The sequence below is a fragment of the Lepidochelys kempii genome, chromosome 11 (assembly GCF_965140265.1).
Source record: "Lepidochelys kempii isolate rLepKem1 chromosome 11, rLepKem1.hap2, whole genome shotgun sequence".
NCBI lineage: Eukaryota > Metazoa > Chordata > Testudines > Cheloniidae > Lepidochelys > Lepidochelys kempii.
The window spans coordinates 53,197,718-53,213,346 of record NC_133266.1 but is presented as its reverse complement, the minus strand read 5'-3'; the positions used below and the strand labels follow the sequence as shown (position 1 = coordinate 53,213,346).

Below are 15,629 nucleotides of genomic sequence, written 5' to 3'. Positions count from 1 at the left end.
AATCTTTTTTTTTTTTTTTTTACTTCTACAATAACCAGACTAGATCTTGTCCATGGAGAAAGAGACATGGAACCTCTCGATGCTATTTGTACAGTCAATCACATTTTAGGGTAGAATCACACTTCAAGGGCACTGTGGACTTGACTATGAATTCCTTTGCGATTCAGCATGTATACTTCATCTGTATCATTACCACGATTTGATTTCCCCCCCTAATTTGTTCAAATAAAAGATACCATCAGCTTTACATGCAAATGTAAGAACAATGAATTTCACAATCTTGTTATTTTCTTAGATAAAGATACACGGCTGCATAGTCATCCCTAACAGGCTGCAAAAATAAGAAATTTTGGCAATGATGAGTCCACACTAGGATAGAAGGATTTGGGAGGATGGAGGAAAGGAAAGCATTTGTTTACATGTCTTAAGCAAGTCAAACTAGATATGAAAAAGTGTGTACCACATATTTATGTTTTGCGTTAAATGTAACAGGGTTAAAGCTAAAAGGAATTCCATAAAGAACGAGCTACCAGAAAAATGTCAGAGTATACAAAAAACAAAGAACCACATTTTCTTTGATATCATTAAAAAGAATCATTCCAACACTCAATGAAAGTGACATTATTTATTTGAGTTTAACTTCTTCGTGTGTTTAAGAAAAGATTGTGCTGCCAAAACTACAGGAAAAAAGTAACCTGCTATGTAACCCCCCATTCCTCCAGGGATGGTTCTAGCAGTCTGCAGGGAACAGCCATACCTATTGAGGCCCTTATTTACTGCTTCACTCATTCCTCACACTCTTTTGCAGGAAACCGCAGGGCTTCAAGTGAGGTCTACCAGCAGGTGCACTGGGACTTGGGCAGGCTGCAAAGGAATACAAACACCAGCTAATTAAGTCTATTGTTAAAACAATGTGTTTCTTGCTGAGACTGAGTCATCTGAAAACTTGCAAGATGACAGATTTCATTTGTGGGGGCAGAGTGCCATCTTCATTCTGGAGCTGTCCTTTCCCCTCCCCCACTCCATTGCTCTTTCATTGTAGAACTTACAGTTCCCAAAATGAGCGAGCAGGGCAGTGTTGGGGTTTTTTTAAACAAACATTTTCCATGGCCACATTTCTAAGCTCTTCCTTAGGTAAAGTCATTATTGATGGGGAAATAGCCCATCACTAATGTTGGGAATATTAGCTCCTAAAAGAAATAAAAGTAACAAACAAGATTTGTAGCATCCTTATCCAAAACTCTATTTGTAATGAACACCTGCCCCCAAGAGGCCAGAGGGGATATTTTTAACTTGTGGGTACCAACAATAGATAACCACAAACCATTTTTTCCATTCGGTATGCAGACCTGCCAGCAGAACCCCGCACTCTGGCATGAACAGCTTGAACAGTGACTGTTGATAAATCAAGCAGTATATTTACAACGAAGTTGACTTTTGGACCCTCCTGGGAAAACAGATGTGCTCCACAGCAATGAGAAAAGTCAGCTTATTTCAACATCTATATTCTCTATGAAGCAACATCACAGATACTAGTATAACCTTGATTAGCCAGTTAGGAAGGACACCCCAAACTTCAGATAATTGAGTGAGCTGAATCTGCATTCAGGATCTCCTGATCCAGTCTACTTCTCTCAGAAGTTTCTTTACAATAGTCTTTTATGAAAATGAGCAATGAACCTTCTTCCAGTTACATAATAACATGCATACATTTATAAATGAGAATTCTAGAACACAAAATTCTTTACTCAGCTTTTGAATTCAAATAAAATTTAACACACTATTAATATAATCCCATGGTGGCCTTTTTGCTCTCAAAGTTACACCCCTCTCTTTGTTTCTCAGAAGTTTTTTTTTTTTAAATCTTCTCTGTATTAGCTCAGAATACCCTTTAGAAACAGGAATTGTCAATATGGTACCTGTAAGCACATCGAGTTCCCACCTTCCTCCCAACAGGATGCACGCACACACACAGACACACAGCACATAGTCCAAAATTTCCCCCTTCCAAGAGTTTGGCTTTATTGATCATCCAAACTAGCCTACACCTAAACCTTATCACCATTCTCGACAGATCCTAAGCTAGGCTTTCCATGTAGGACCTCCTCTGTCCCAGTCCATAGCTCTTTTTACCTCACTCTCTCTAAACCCTCTTCTATTTTGGTTGAGGCTAATTAGATCCACTTATCAGTCTCAGTCAGTAGTAATTACTCTGAATCTATAGACAGGGTTCTAGCACCTAATTTTAGGGCAGCTCAGCAAAGGAACCCAGTTACCTTCCACTGTTCCAAATCCCATTGTACCATTTTAAAACGTTTGAAACATCTGTTCTGGGAGTCCATGACAGTGCATCTTCCCATCAATTCTACAAATGCTGTGTACAACAGATTGCCATATCCTAGTTAGGGACCAAAATCTGAAAGCCTTTAATTGAGCAAAACTTCCGTTACATTATTAAAAAATGTGGCCAGTTATAATGTGGGAGACAACAAAATCTCCTTCATATCACACATACCACTCCATAAAAAATATATTTTGGTTTGGGATAATCAAGTAAGTAAGTAATATGCGGAAGAAATGTAAGTGGTATTCATTAGGAATGGTTAAAGCACAGCTCAAAACACTCACACATTTCTCTGAATCAACCCCACATTGATTTTACACCTCCTTTAACTATCATAATTTATTCTGTTAAGAACCGTTTACTTCCTGATTCTCCTCCTCCTGCTAACTCCTTCTGATAAAGCTCTTGCTCCATTTCTATTCCCATTCTACTTCCTGTACCTGTAAAGGTGCTTTCCCAGGTCCAGTTGTGTTGGGTCCTGGCTCTCCTTCAATTCTCATGTGCTCTGCAGTTTGATAAAACCCAAACTGCATTGTGTACTTTAGTATATTCACCAGATCTGTCTTTGCATGACTGTTTTCTGTCATGCATTATTTAGTTCTGCAAAACACTTTGAGACACACTACTTATGAAAAGTATTTCACAAAATATAGCTATATTCTAAGTATATCAAAAAAACTATGTTTTGCCTCCGTAAACGAGTAAAAACAAGGAGGAGTACTTGTGGCACCTTACTAATTTCCCCATGCTAATTTGCCCCTACTGTTACTCACACCTTCTTGTTAACTGTTTGAAATGAGCCGCCCTGATCACCACTACAAAAGTGATTTTTCATCCTGTTGATAATAGCCCACATTAATTGATTTGTCTCGACCCCCCGCAACAGGGTAAGGCAACTCCCATCTTTTCATGTACTGCTATATATATCTTCCTACTGTATTTTCCACTCCATGCATCTGATGAAGTGGGTTTTAGCCCACAAAAGCTTATGCCCAGATAAATTTGTTAGTCTCTAAGGTGCCACAAGTACGCCTCGTCATTTTTGCTGATACAGACTAACACAGCTACCACTCTGAAATCTGTCACCAGTAAATGAGTAGTTATTCAATATTTCTTTTTATCCTTCTCATTCAGTGTGGCCACAGGCCACACTTACCATATACCATCTATATCCTGCTCTGAATACAAAATTATTTATTTCCTTCCGGGTGTTTCTGTCGCACTCATCACTATAGTATCTGAATGCCTCACATCAATACTCCTGTGAGATTAGGTGAGATTATCCCCATTTAACAAATGGGAAATGGAGGCACAGAGAGATTATGGTCAACATTGTCACATGTCCACTAATTTTAGGAGGTCAATTTGAGATACCTAGGGTGACCCAAGAACCTTTTGGTGACAACTAGCAAAGGTCCCAGGGGATACATAGGGTCAGTGTGATGAGGTGTCCTCCACACACACCTGGAAAGGATTAAAAGAGGCCAGATGGACCAATTAACCTATTCGGCTGAAGGCTGAGGAGAAAGCCCGAATTAAGGGAAGCTCACGTGTACGAGAACAGACAGGTTTCTATAAAGCCAGGGAGCTGATAGCAGGAAGGAGGCTGCAGGGATCTAATCTGCGGTCATTCCCTGGGAGAAGGGGGAGGTGTTTGAGGGCTTTCGAGACAAGTAGCCTCAGTTGGAGGAGGGAGTAGAGAGGCTGGCAAATCCCAAAGAGAGGGGAGTGCTGAGGTAGGAAGCAGCCCAAGGAGTAAGCAGCAAGGTTGGGGACTGAGTTGACCTTGGCTGCGTGTTGTAGGGTCCCCGGGCTGGAAAACGGAGTAGAGGGTGGGCCCAGGTTCCCCTACCTGCCACTGGGGAAATGGAACTGGCAGGGCAGTGAACTGGAAGATTGCCTGGATCACTGTGGGAGTGACAGAGACTTTGAAGGATTATACTTTGAAGGATTATACCCCAGAAGGGGGAAACTCCCCTGCCTTCTATCCAACCCCCTGTTCCCGCCTGCTTACCATGCTGCCTGGAGCACTGGTGGCTGGCAGTGTGGCTGCACCAGGACAGGCAGCCGTGCCATGCAGCACAGAGCACTGGGTCAGGCAGGGCTCTGCAGCCCCGCCGCCCAGAGCATTGTGGGCCAGGAGCTCAGGGGCTGGACAGGACAGTCCCACGGGCTGGATGTGGCCCGCGGGCCCTAGTTTGCCCACCTCTGCACTAGATTTTCTTAATGAAACAGTGGTACGAATGTTTTTTAACATGGCAAAACAATATATGTTTCTTAATCTCATTCTGATAAACAGCTTGGCCATTTTAGCTGAAATTTCCCAGAACAAATCAGCCTGAGGTGGACACCTGCCATGAAAAATTTCAGCCTGAACAGTTAAAGTTTGGCAAAGTTATAAACAGCTGAAACAGGGCTTTACAGTGGGGACTGTCAGGCAAGCTTAACTATAGGCAGCAGGACCAACCCTGCCTCTAATAAATAATGAAACACCATCGGTTCCATATGTGACAATTAAAAACAGGACTAACACGGGTAACCTACAACGCCTTATGGAGAGAGACATCTCATTGTAAAGCCTAATCCTTCATCATACAGTTGTGCTGTCAAGGTCTGAAGTGAGGAGAGGCTCTTGCTGGACCAGTGTCACAACCTTAACAAGTTTTGAATATGGACCTCGATTCTGCAACACATACTCATGCGCTTATCTTTACTACTGAGAGTATTCTATTGAAATCAATGGAACTACTCATGGTAGTAACGGTAAGCACAGGCATAAGGGTTTGCAGGATTGGCACTGTGTTTCAGGTCCATTTTTCTACATTACGCTCCATGATAAACATTAAATAGTTTCCTGTTAATTACATGTTTTCAAAATCTAATCTATCATGTATTTACCAGAGACATGAACAGCCCAGGGAAAGGAGGTAGTTGGCTTAATAAGATAGCAGTGAAATTTGTGATAAGAATCTGTATTACCCAATGTATTTCAGTACTAAAAATCAGTGAATGCTTAGTATCTGTTCACTGTATACAATACTATATTCTGCATCTTGTGAAAAGAACACTGTTTTTGCCATGTGGTATGTACATTTCTTAAAAATACATTTCACCATCTAGGTCACTTTCTTAGTTAATGTATTTTATTAATTATGTGTCTCTCCTATGTATGACATCTCATAGGGTGAAATCCTGGCCTTATGGGAGTTTTGCCATGGACTTCAATGGGACCAGATTTTCATCCATAATGTGCCTCTTTAACTTATATGCAATGCAGACATTTGAACACCAGAGGACAGTGTTTGAATGAATTAAAAAATACAGAACAATTGAAATGCACTTCAAAAACGTAATTTAAAATACCTACTACTTATTACCACACATATTCCTGGGAGCAGAGTTTTGTAAGAGACTGACACAACAAATTAATGTGAAAGATAATGAAGACTAGAATGATTTAGGAATAATTAATATGTGAGTTCATTCTGTATGAACTTATATTTGAGTATGTATTAAACCTTCTTACCATGATTCATTCTTTTACTGATGATTTTAAATATGCTTCTTTCTCTTTTAGCTGTGAAAACCCAATGATGACTATAGTTTTTTGACTCTTCTCATCATTTGAAATCATCTCTCTTTTCTTCTTCACGTTGATTCTTATGAAGATTCGATATCTCTTCCTAAACCCAAGAAACTTTGTACACATAATAGACAGTCACTGCAATAACATGAAAAAACAACAAAGTCAACAACTTGTGACTCTTATGACAGCAAAAGGCTGAGCTTACAAAAAGAGGAGGAAAGATATCAACTCTTCTTGCAGGTCACTGCAGAAGGGTCAAAGCTAAACGGATATGAGCTGTAGCTCACAAAAGCTTATGCTCAAATAAATTTGTTAGTCTCTAAGGTGCCACAAGTACTCCTTTTCTTTTTGTGGATATGAAAAGAAAATTACACTCATCTCTAGAAGCTGGTTCATCAGAATTAAAGCATACTGGTGGTATGGTGTGGGAGAACCCTTTGCCCATACTGTACCTGATCTGTGCCTAAAGAGATGCCCTTCAGTCTCCAGAGATATCCATCTACTGTATACACCAATTATAATGGGAAGTGTTAGGCATCTTTAATAACAAGCAGCACTATCAACCCCACCTATCATCCAAAGACTATAAAAGGTCAAATTTTGCCCTCAGTTTTATCTATAGAACTGCACTTGAGTCAATATACTGAAGTGAGGCCAGCAGCTGAAGTCAATCTGCTGTTGAGTTACCAGAGTTAACTCTACCAGGCTCTAAATGGAAGTTAGTGGGGTGCACACATGTAAGCTTGCCCCAGAAGATTTTTGAAAACAGACAAATTGAGTTTAACCCTTCAGTCTGTAAGAACCTTTTAAGCCTTGATCCACAATTCACTGGGATGGGTCTGTCATACTAACATCAGCTGCAGTCACTCAATGGATCGTAACAGGCACTTCAGAGATATTTCAGTCAAAGCAGTCAGTAATGTTGTACAAAGCAGTCAGTAATGGCTCAACTGGGTAAATCCATAATTGCATGTAAAATGTTTCTAATTTCATGCTAGCCCATTCCAGCTCCATAGGAAATACTCCTTTTAAGTTAACAGGACACATTTCATGAATATTACAGTGAGCACATATTAAGGATTAGACCCATAATGGACTAACAGCTAAGGAGTCATGTCCCAATCAGCTGGATCAACATTTCTCTTTCATGCTTTTTTCATTTTTTCCTTTGATTACAGCTGTAAAAGAGAGTCAGAACAAACGAACCTATCACAAGCTTATTCAAATGACACAAAGAATCTACATTAATGTCAGAAAATCAATAATGAAGCTTAAAATCCAGGCTCTTGCTCTGGCATGAATTCCCACCATTTTATACCTTTTTAGTAGGCACAAGATGGCAGTGAAAAGCTCAGATTTTCAGCCTTCTCCCTATATTTTCTGCATTTTATGAGAAGTAACATTACCTAAATATTCCAGGAAACAGAACAACATGTTAAAGACATCCCCACACTACCTGTAAGCATTATAGGGGAGAAGCAGCATTCTCCCATGGCTCGAGCACTGGACTGGAAGTCAGGAGACATGGGCTCTAGCTCCAGCTTTGCTGATGACCTTGGGCAGGTGACTTTTTCTTTTATTCTCTTCCCACCACTGTGTGTGTCATGTCTATTTTGACTGTGATCTCTTCAGGGCAGAGACTGTCTCTTGCTATGTGTTTGAATAGTACCTAAGACAATGGGGCCGTGATCTTGATTGGGGCCTCTAGGTGCTACTGACATCCAAATAAATAACAAATAACTTTTTCCTCAGTCTTCTCCCCTGCACCACCTACCCCCAAATCATGTGCCACATGACAACAGCCTTTGTTGCCCCTCCCAGATAATATTTTCCCAATATTTCCACTCCAGGAATGGAAATTCTATACCTAATTCTTGCAGCTAAATCTGGATTCCCCAAAACAAATTTCTAAATGCCTCAATTCATTTTTGCTGCCTACCTTTTGAATTTTTCTGCATGGGTTTTTGCAACAAGATGACCAAAACTAATGCAAGGAGAAAGTGCACTGGCTTTTATATAATGCTACTAAAATCCCTTGCATCTTGTTTAAGATAGCTGAATTTTCTTTTTTGGCTTCCCACTCAAACGACTCACATTGTTTTTTAGATATTTCTCCTGAGAAGTTTTGACTAATTTGTAATCCAGGATTATGTACAGTGTTTTAAATTATTGCTCCTGATGTGCATAACTTTGCCCTTGACTAGATTTCATTTCGGTCAGTCTGCTGCCATGATGTCCAGTTGCCTAATTTTATTAAGTCTTTCTGGAATTATTCACAATCGTCCATAGTACCGGCTGCAATAGCTAACCTAAATAATCGTGCACTGTCAGGAAATGTCACCACTTCATTATTTAACCCCACTTGCTAGAGAATTATTGAACACCAGAGGTCTTAGTAATGATCCCTGAGGCACCACATTGTTAACTAAGGTTAAGTGTGGTTTTGTGGGAACCACAAAGAAACTGATCCAAATCCTACAAACCCCAGTAATGCCCTAGAAATAGATTCAACTCACTTGGATGCTTCACTCCATATGTCTGCTTCACTCAGGAGGCCCCAGCACCTTTTCGCTTACCTTTTGTACTCACCAGTGGTGCAGAGGAGAGGCTGGTGGTCTTTATATAAACACCTCTTGAAGCATTTCAGGTTAGCCAGCTAGCCCACCTCACTAGACATATTTTGCAGGATGGTATAGTCACCTACGCCTACTACTTTCCCAATCTACAGGAAGCATTTCAGGAAGAATGGCCTTGAGCTCACCCTGCCATTCTCCACTTGCAAGACCAGAAAATGCTGCTCCAGTCCTGAAGCTGGCTCTACTAGTTACTCCTGAGGGAATTCTGTGCCCCAAAATTAGAAATTCTGCACACAAGATTTTAAAATGCTGCAAATTTTATTTGTCAGAATAGCACTATATAATCATGCCAGTTTCAATTATTTTGGTAATTGATTTCAAAATACAGGTCAGCAAGTCTGTCTGTAGCAATACAGACACAAAAAAATTCCACTAGGAGTAGAGCGGTAAAGAAACCCCAACGACAACCCAGTTCCTGTTTCTCTGCCCCCACCTTCCCAGAGCCCAGCCAGGGGGCCTGACACTCACACTCCCTCCTCCCCAGAACCTAGTCACAGCTTCCGCCCCCAGCCCAGACACTCACACCCCTAGTCCCCAGAGGCCAGCTGTAGCCCCCACCCCGCCCAGACATTCACACACTCTACCTCCCATAGCTCAAAGATCCAGAGGGAGAAATAACCTGATTATGGGTCCTGGGGTTGCATGCAGTTTCCTGCATGCTGCCGCCTCCTTCCTTCAGGGTGTGCTGGGAATGGCAGCTGCTGGGAACCCTCCAATTCCCTCCCCCTTCTTTGTCTTCTGTTTGTGAGCTGGGCTCTGCTGGGTCCAGCAGCCCCTACTGATGGCCAACGTCTCTGCAGCCCTTTTCTGTGGGGGAAAAAAGGAAATTCTGTGCATACATTAATTTCTGAAAAATTCTGCATTGCGCAGTGGTGCAGAATTCCCCTGAAGTATCTAGTAGTCCTTATTTTACTCTGGGGTGGAGATCCCCAGACTGAGATAAGAGCTGTTGCAGAAAGAGCACAGGAGCAATTATTGATCTTGCTGCTATAAATGGGGGATGGGTGGACACTTCTGAAAGAGTTCAGGAGGTGGGTTGGTAAAAGCCATTGCCTCTCCACCTCAGAAGACCACTAAGAGGTATGTGAGTTGGTGGAGAGGGGTAGAACCTAGGACTAAAATTCTCAGCCTTAGAGTCGAAGGTTCATGTGAATAGGGCATGGGTCTGGAAATCAGGATTCCTGGGTTCTTGTCTCCTCCTTAGCCATTGACCTACAGCAACTCCCTTAATGAAAAAAATTCAAGTCTTCACTAATTTTAGGTACCCCCAATTGGAGTGCTCAACCGGAGACACTTACCGCCTGATTTCCAGAGTTGCTGAGTGCTCACTGCTGCCACTGAGCTTTGGGTGCTGTTGCTGTTGGGGACTAAAGCTGTGCAAATAATTGATATTTCAGTTTAGGGGCTGGAGTGAAAAAAATAGGATCAGGTCTACCAAAAATAATCTTATTTTTCAGGTGAAATGAAAAAGTTAAAAAAAAAATGGTTTCAGGTCAAACATTTTGTTGTTCAACCCAAAATGAAACATTTAATGGCCATTTTAATCTTTTTTTAAAAAAACTTTTTAAAGAAAATTGAGTGAAATTCCAAAACAAAATAGGTTTCTGAAACGAAGAGTCAAAACATTTCATTTGGGGAAAAATATTTGGTTCAATTGAAAAAATTCACCAAAATCAACCCAAATTTGTGAATTGTCTTCGCATTTGTCAGCAAATTAATGATTTGCACAAAAAAATGTTGCCTCGCTCTGGTTGGGACTGTTTTTCTACCAGCCACTTTTAGATCTCCATTCTGTTGACACTGGGCAACTCTTCCCCTTCGCCCTTGGGGAAGTTTGGTAAAAAATCCCACTCCAAGTGCCATGTATGCAGGAGTCACTTCAGGGAAAAGCCAAACAGCACAGCAATAGCTAGAAAGAAAACCCATCTCAGCATAAGCTAAGGGGGAAACCCCTCTTTAAATGAAATAAAAATCAAAAGGTCAATACCTGAAGTCTGGAAAGGACAGGGGTCAGCTCCTGAGAGGCAAACAAAACCTCTCTTCCCTTTCCCTCAGCGAGGCCTGAAGAATCTCTTCAATTCAATAGACCTTCAAACATTCAACTCAAAAGGGAAAAAAAACATTTACAGCTGGTCTCCCTTAGCTCATAGGAATCTGGCCTGACTTCCCACTCACCACAGGGGTGAACAGCTTGTAGCTTCTCTTTCCCAAGAACCCTGTAGCTCTTGGGCCTCAGGGCCCCTGATCCCTTTCAGAACCACAAAAGAAATCCTCCCCCTTCCCAGGCAGCCAGCCTGCTGAAGCCTGCATCCTCCCTTTTGTCTTCTGTTCCTCTCTTGATTATTTCCCCAAGTCTGGGCATTTCTGGCAGGTGTTGTGGGGTGAAGCCATCATTTGCCTGCAGGTCAAATCATTAACCCCTTACTGCCCTGGCCCAGTGTAAGATTTGTACATGCCATCACAGGCAAACCAGAGCACTGGCTGTGTGGCATAGTACCAATACCATTTAAACTGGCCTATGATTCAATTCTATATTCCTGGAACACTTAAAATTCCCATTTGTGTGAATAGGAGTTCTGGATGCACAAGGAACACATAACCAGGCTCTTAATTTGCTGTTACAACAATATTGTCAATAAACTTGAACATTGGAAAAGCAACACCACTTCCCTGGTCAGCCCATGCTGCAGAATTTACATTGCAGCAGGAGAGTGTTTACCAGTTGTGAAGCTTTGGGGTTCAACCCAGACCAGTAAGGTCCTGTGTCACAGCCTGCCCTGCAACAGTATGCTGCTGTGGCTCACAGCCCTGACACGGATGGGTCACATCCTGGCTTCCACTGTCGTTACTTTTTACAGAGTGATGCCAACACACTCCCCCATCCCAAATTTCCCCAAAACCATCTGTCCTGTGATGTCCAGCCCCCTACTGAAGAGCCTCAGAAGTCATTATGTTTGTTGCTTTTTTAAAGAGACAATATACTGCAGCCTGTTAGCTTAACTGGGGTTAGTATACCCTTCCCTTCAATCCAGGCACTGGATTGGTTTATAGTAAAACTAAAACAAGTTTATTAAACAACAAGTCATGAGTATAAATGATATATCCATGTATAGGTACATCAGGTAGAAGGAGTAAGGATAGAAATGGTTACAAACAAAAGTAAAAATACTCTTCTAAGACTAAAATTTAACTTCCGCAAGTTCCAATCTTTGCCTAACCAGGTTTCTCACCTATAGTCAGTTCTCGGAGACTCCAACCCAGATGCACTTTTCTCAGCTGTAAAAGGGCCCTGGCCATATGTCTCTGCCCAGTAAAGGATAATCCTCTCTTTTCATAGTCCCAGTGAACCTTAGAAATATATTCTTTGGAAAGTAAACCCAGCCAATGCGTCTCTCTCTTGTTGAGGTGTAGATGCCATGCTGTGATCCCAAAGTTCATTGACCCTGCTTCAAGAAGCAGGAAGGCTTCCTAGGGTACCGTCTGCATATGTTAAGCATTCAGCTTTCCCTGCTTACTCTTCTGATGGCTTTGTTTACTATGCAGGTCAATGTACTTTTCTTTGCCTTTGGTCACACCTTGCCTAATTTACATTGGCGACACGTTCAAGCAGATGGAACCCTATTCCCTTGTCTGGAACAAGAGTGGCTTAGGCATTGCTCGCCACACACACTTTAAGAACACATTTGCAGCACATATCTGTAAGGTCCTGTGTGGATGTACATGTAGCACACAAGAACATTAATGATCATTGAGTTACTAGTGTTCCAATGACATATTACACACCACCTTTGGGGTACACATCATGACAACAGTACGCCAACTGGCATTGGGGAGGTCACAGCAATTGGGAGGTCACAGTCGCTCTTGCTCCTTTTTAGAGAGAGGCTGAAAGAGAAAAAGACAGCCAAAAGGGACAGAAGGAGGATGAGGATCACATCTACTTCTGAACAGTAAAAAAAAAAAGTTACAAAATCTTTTGATCTGCATAGGGAGGGGAAAAAACCCAGCTCAGAGTATTTAGACCACCACCCAGTTCTTGGGCAAAAGAATGTAAAATTATACAAAATGACCATATCTATCCTACCTGTATGACTTTCAAACCAAACCCAACCCTGCCTTTCTCTACGATCACCACTGCTGTCGCTGCTCACAGGGAACGGAGAGCCTCCAACAACACCAGACTGTCTCAGGCTGCTGCCACCTCCACACACACATGTTCATAAAACATTCATAGACAAGGCTCTGTGCTCAGTTATGTTTGTTTCTGCTTCTGCTTCTGCAAGTACAGCTCTGCCAAACAGCAGCGTTACTGGGCTAAAATAAACTAGCAGGAATAATCACACCTGCAGTTACAGTAGATTTGGAGTAGCCGTTCTACTACAGAAAAGGGACCCAGGCAATGAAGCGTCTTTGAGCAGTCTGGATTTGTTGTTCCTCTGGTACATCCCTTTTAAAGGGCCGGCTTGCTTTCCAACCACACCAAACCAGCACTGGGCGTGCTCAGTTATTCTAACAGTTCTGAGATTGGTTGCTGAATAGCATTTTGCAGTTTTAAAAAAGGGAGAATAACATTTTTGAAAGAAATAAGACCTGCTGCTATGGGCTGTGTTGCTTCCTTGTTATCTCCTATCAAAACACGCCTGCTCTGTGTTACAAACCGAACCTCACTTGTATTTGTTCCATATGTTAATAACCTGAGCGTGCTATTGGACTCAAAAAGGTACAGTATGTGATTCTGGCTGCAGAGCCAGACCAATACAAATCTTAGTGCCAGCACTAACCTAGTCACAATGTTTCATATGGACCATCAATAATGAAGACAACAAGCTGTTTTCTTTTCAGCCCAGGGCTCTCTTTCCAAATGACCACAAAAAAAAATCAAATACATTCAGAAATACGAAACACCAGAAAAATGTGGGAAAACTCATTTTAAAAAGCTAATCATCCCATTTATGGACAGCAATAGGATCCAATTATTCAAACACAGATGAACAGGAATAATTTATGGTGCCCATTTGCACAGTCTGAGACAAGGTCTGTAAGTCAGAATATTAATTGTCAGCTGCCTTTAATTCTTATGTATGTGTTTTATCTACATATATACATGCTGATCAATGAGATACCACAAAGATTAGATAGAGAGGTGACAGGTGCCTTAGAAATACCTAAGGCCCTGATCCTGCAAGTTACAACATGGGCAGAACCCCCTCAACTCACCTGAAGCCTCACTGAAGTCAAAGGGGCTCTATGCAAGTACGTTCACGCATTGTAACTTGCAGGATCAGAGTTCAAGGTATAGCGCAATAGAACTAGGTGCTACAGTTCTTTCATTAATAGAAATTGTTAGAATTAGTTTTTTTTATGCCATTGGTGTACTAGGTAGTGTTCACGCACACAGGAAATCCCCCAACCCAACAGCCCTGCAATCAGATCCATGCCAGCCAACCCCTGAGCCCATGCAGAGCCCTGTTGATTTCAGTGGGACTCCACATGGCCCTTTACAGGGGTCTGATCATGGGACTGGGACATAAGACAAGCAACACATGTTGTATACATTTTTCATATATTGAATACACCCAAGCTAACTTTCCACAGTAGTTTATAATGCACTTAGTCCTAAAAGCTTTGGATATTTAAAATAAACTTTAGGTAAATATGCAAGCTGTAGTGTCCTTATTTGATTGACCAGAAGCCCCAAACCTTTTGAGGTTTGCCTATCATTAATATGGAGAAACTGCTTTAGATACAACCCTTGCTAATGGTGTGATTATCCTAAAATATGTTTTTACATATTATCATCTCTTTAGTATGTGATGCCGTGTGTGAAACTTCCAGGAAACACTTTACTAAATTATTAATTCCAAATACAGGGCCAAATGCTGCACTCCCTGTTCAGCTACACCATGCATTGTCCTCACCTAAGGACAGTAAAGTTTGGCCCACAGTACATAAAAATGTTGTTCATGATTAAAAAATTAGAACATTTTAAAACTAAATGGAAAACAGAGGTTTCCTTTGAAATAAACCACAGTCAATCATAATAGGGACTTCAGCGATAAATAAGAATGCAAAGAAGTGGACAAATGATCCTAAGTAAACAAGTTCTCATGTCTGTTTTGTTAGCTCAGTTGTTTGCTGTAGTGAATGACAGCTGGTACTTCACAGTCCAATAATTAAACTGACATAGCTCTAGCAATCCGGGAGCTCAGGGAAAGGGCAGCCACAGCAAAACACACAGCACAGAGACATGTTTGATTAGCTGAACGTTGAGATTAATCTGCTTTTGAATTCCCAGCAACTAACTCCACCATAGGAGAGATCGTCTCACAAGGGAAGCACCTCTCATTCCCTAATGAAAGGAATATACATCTGTGCGGCCTCCCTAGGGTAAAATTACAATGATTACCTAATACAGAAAGTCAAAACATCCTCCAGCCACATGACAGGGGCCTCCCAATTATACCCCCAACTTCTTTCTCTCTCTTTGCTCTGAAGCTCCTCCAAGGGGCCTAAGAGGCACTGATTTGTTTGTTGGTCAAGCTCTCATCAAGATAAAACTGTTTTGGGTTTACAAAATACCTTGCACTTATGCAGTGACTGTTATGCAAGTGTAAACAGAACTCTCAGAGGAGGGTTATTGTGTTATAATTTGTAATACACCTGAGGGTCACCATGTCCCCAAACTACTGAACAAGATTTAGTAATGATCCATCACAGTGGTAGTATAATTTAAACAGCAGGAGAGGGCTGGTGAGGGGGGGCAGGTTTTACATCATAATAAAGGGTTATTTAATGGTAGCCAAGATAATACAACTGCTTGTCAAAAAAACGAGGATTTTATTAACTAGAACAAACAGAACTCGATTCCACCTCCCTACAATAACATTACATTGATTAATACATATAATAAATAAATTTATAATGGTTCAAATATACACACACACCATAACTTACTGCTAAGTGAACTTAACTAAATATAACCCTCTTAATAAAGAAATATTCCTATAGCTATCTTTGTATACACAGGCTATTATTTTATAGGTTATTTTTTTCCAATTTAAGG

General features: G+C 41.3%; 1 long non-coding RNA gene across 1 annotated transcript; it reads right to left on the bottom strand.

Moving 5' to 3' along the window:
* Positions 1–650: 650 nt before the first annotated feature.
* On the bottom strand, positions 651–10,623 carry LOC140895317 (uncharacterized). The gene is made up of 4 exons (XR_012154167.1): positions 10,554–10,623; positions 9,186–9,373; positions 5,871–6,065; positions 651–864 (listed from the first exon to the last, which is right to left on the bottom strand). It is a non-coding gene; the product is annotated as an uncharacterized lncRNA (long non-coding RNA).
* Positions 10,624–15,629: the final 5,006 nt, after the last annotated feature.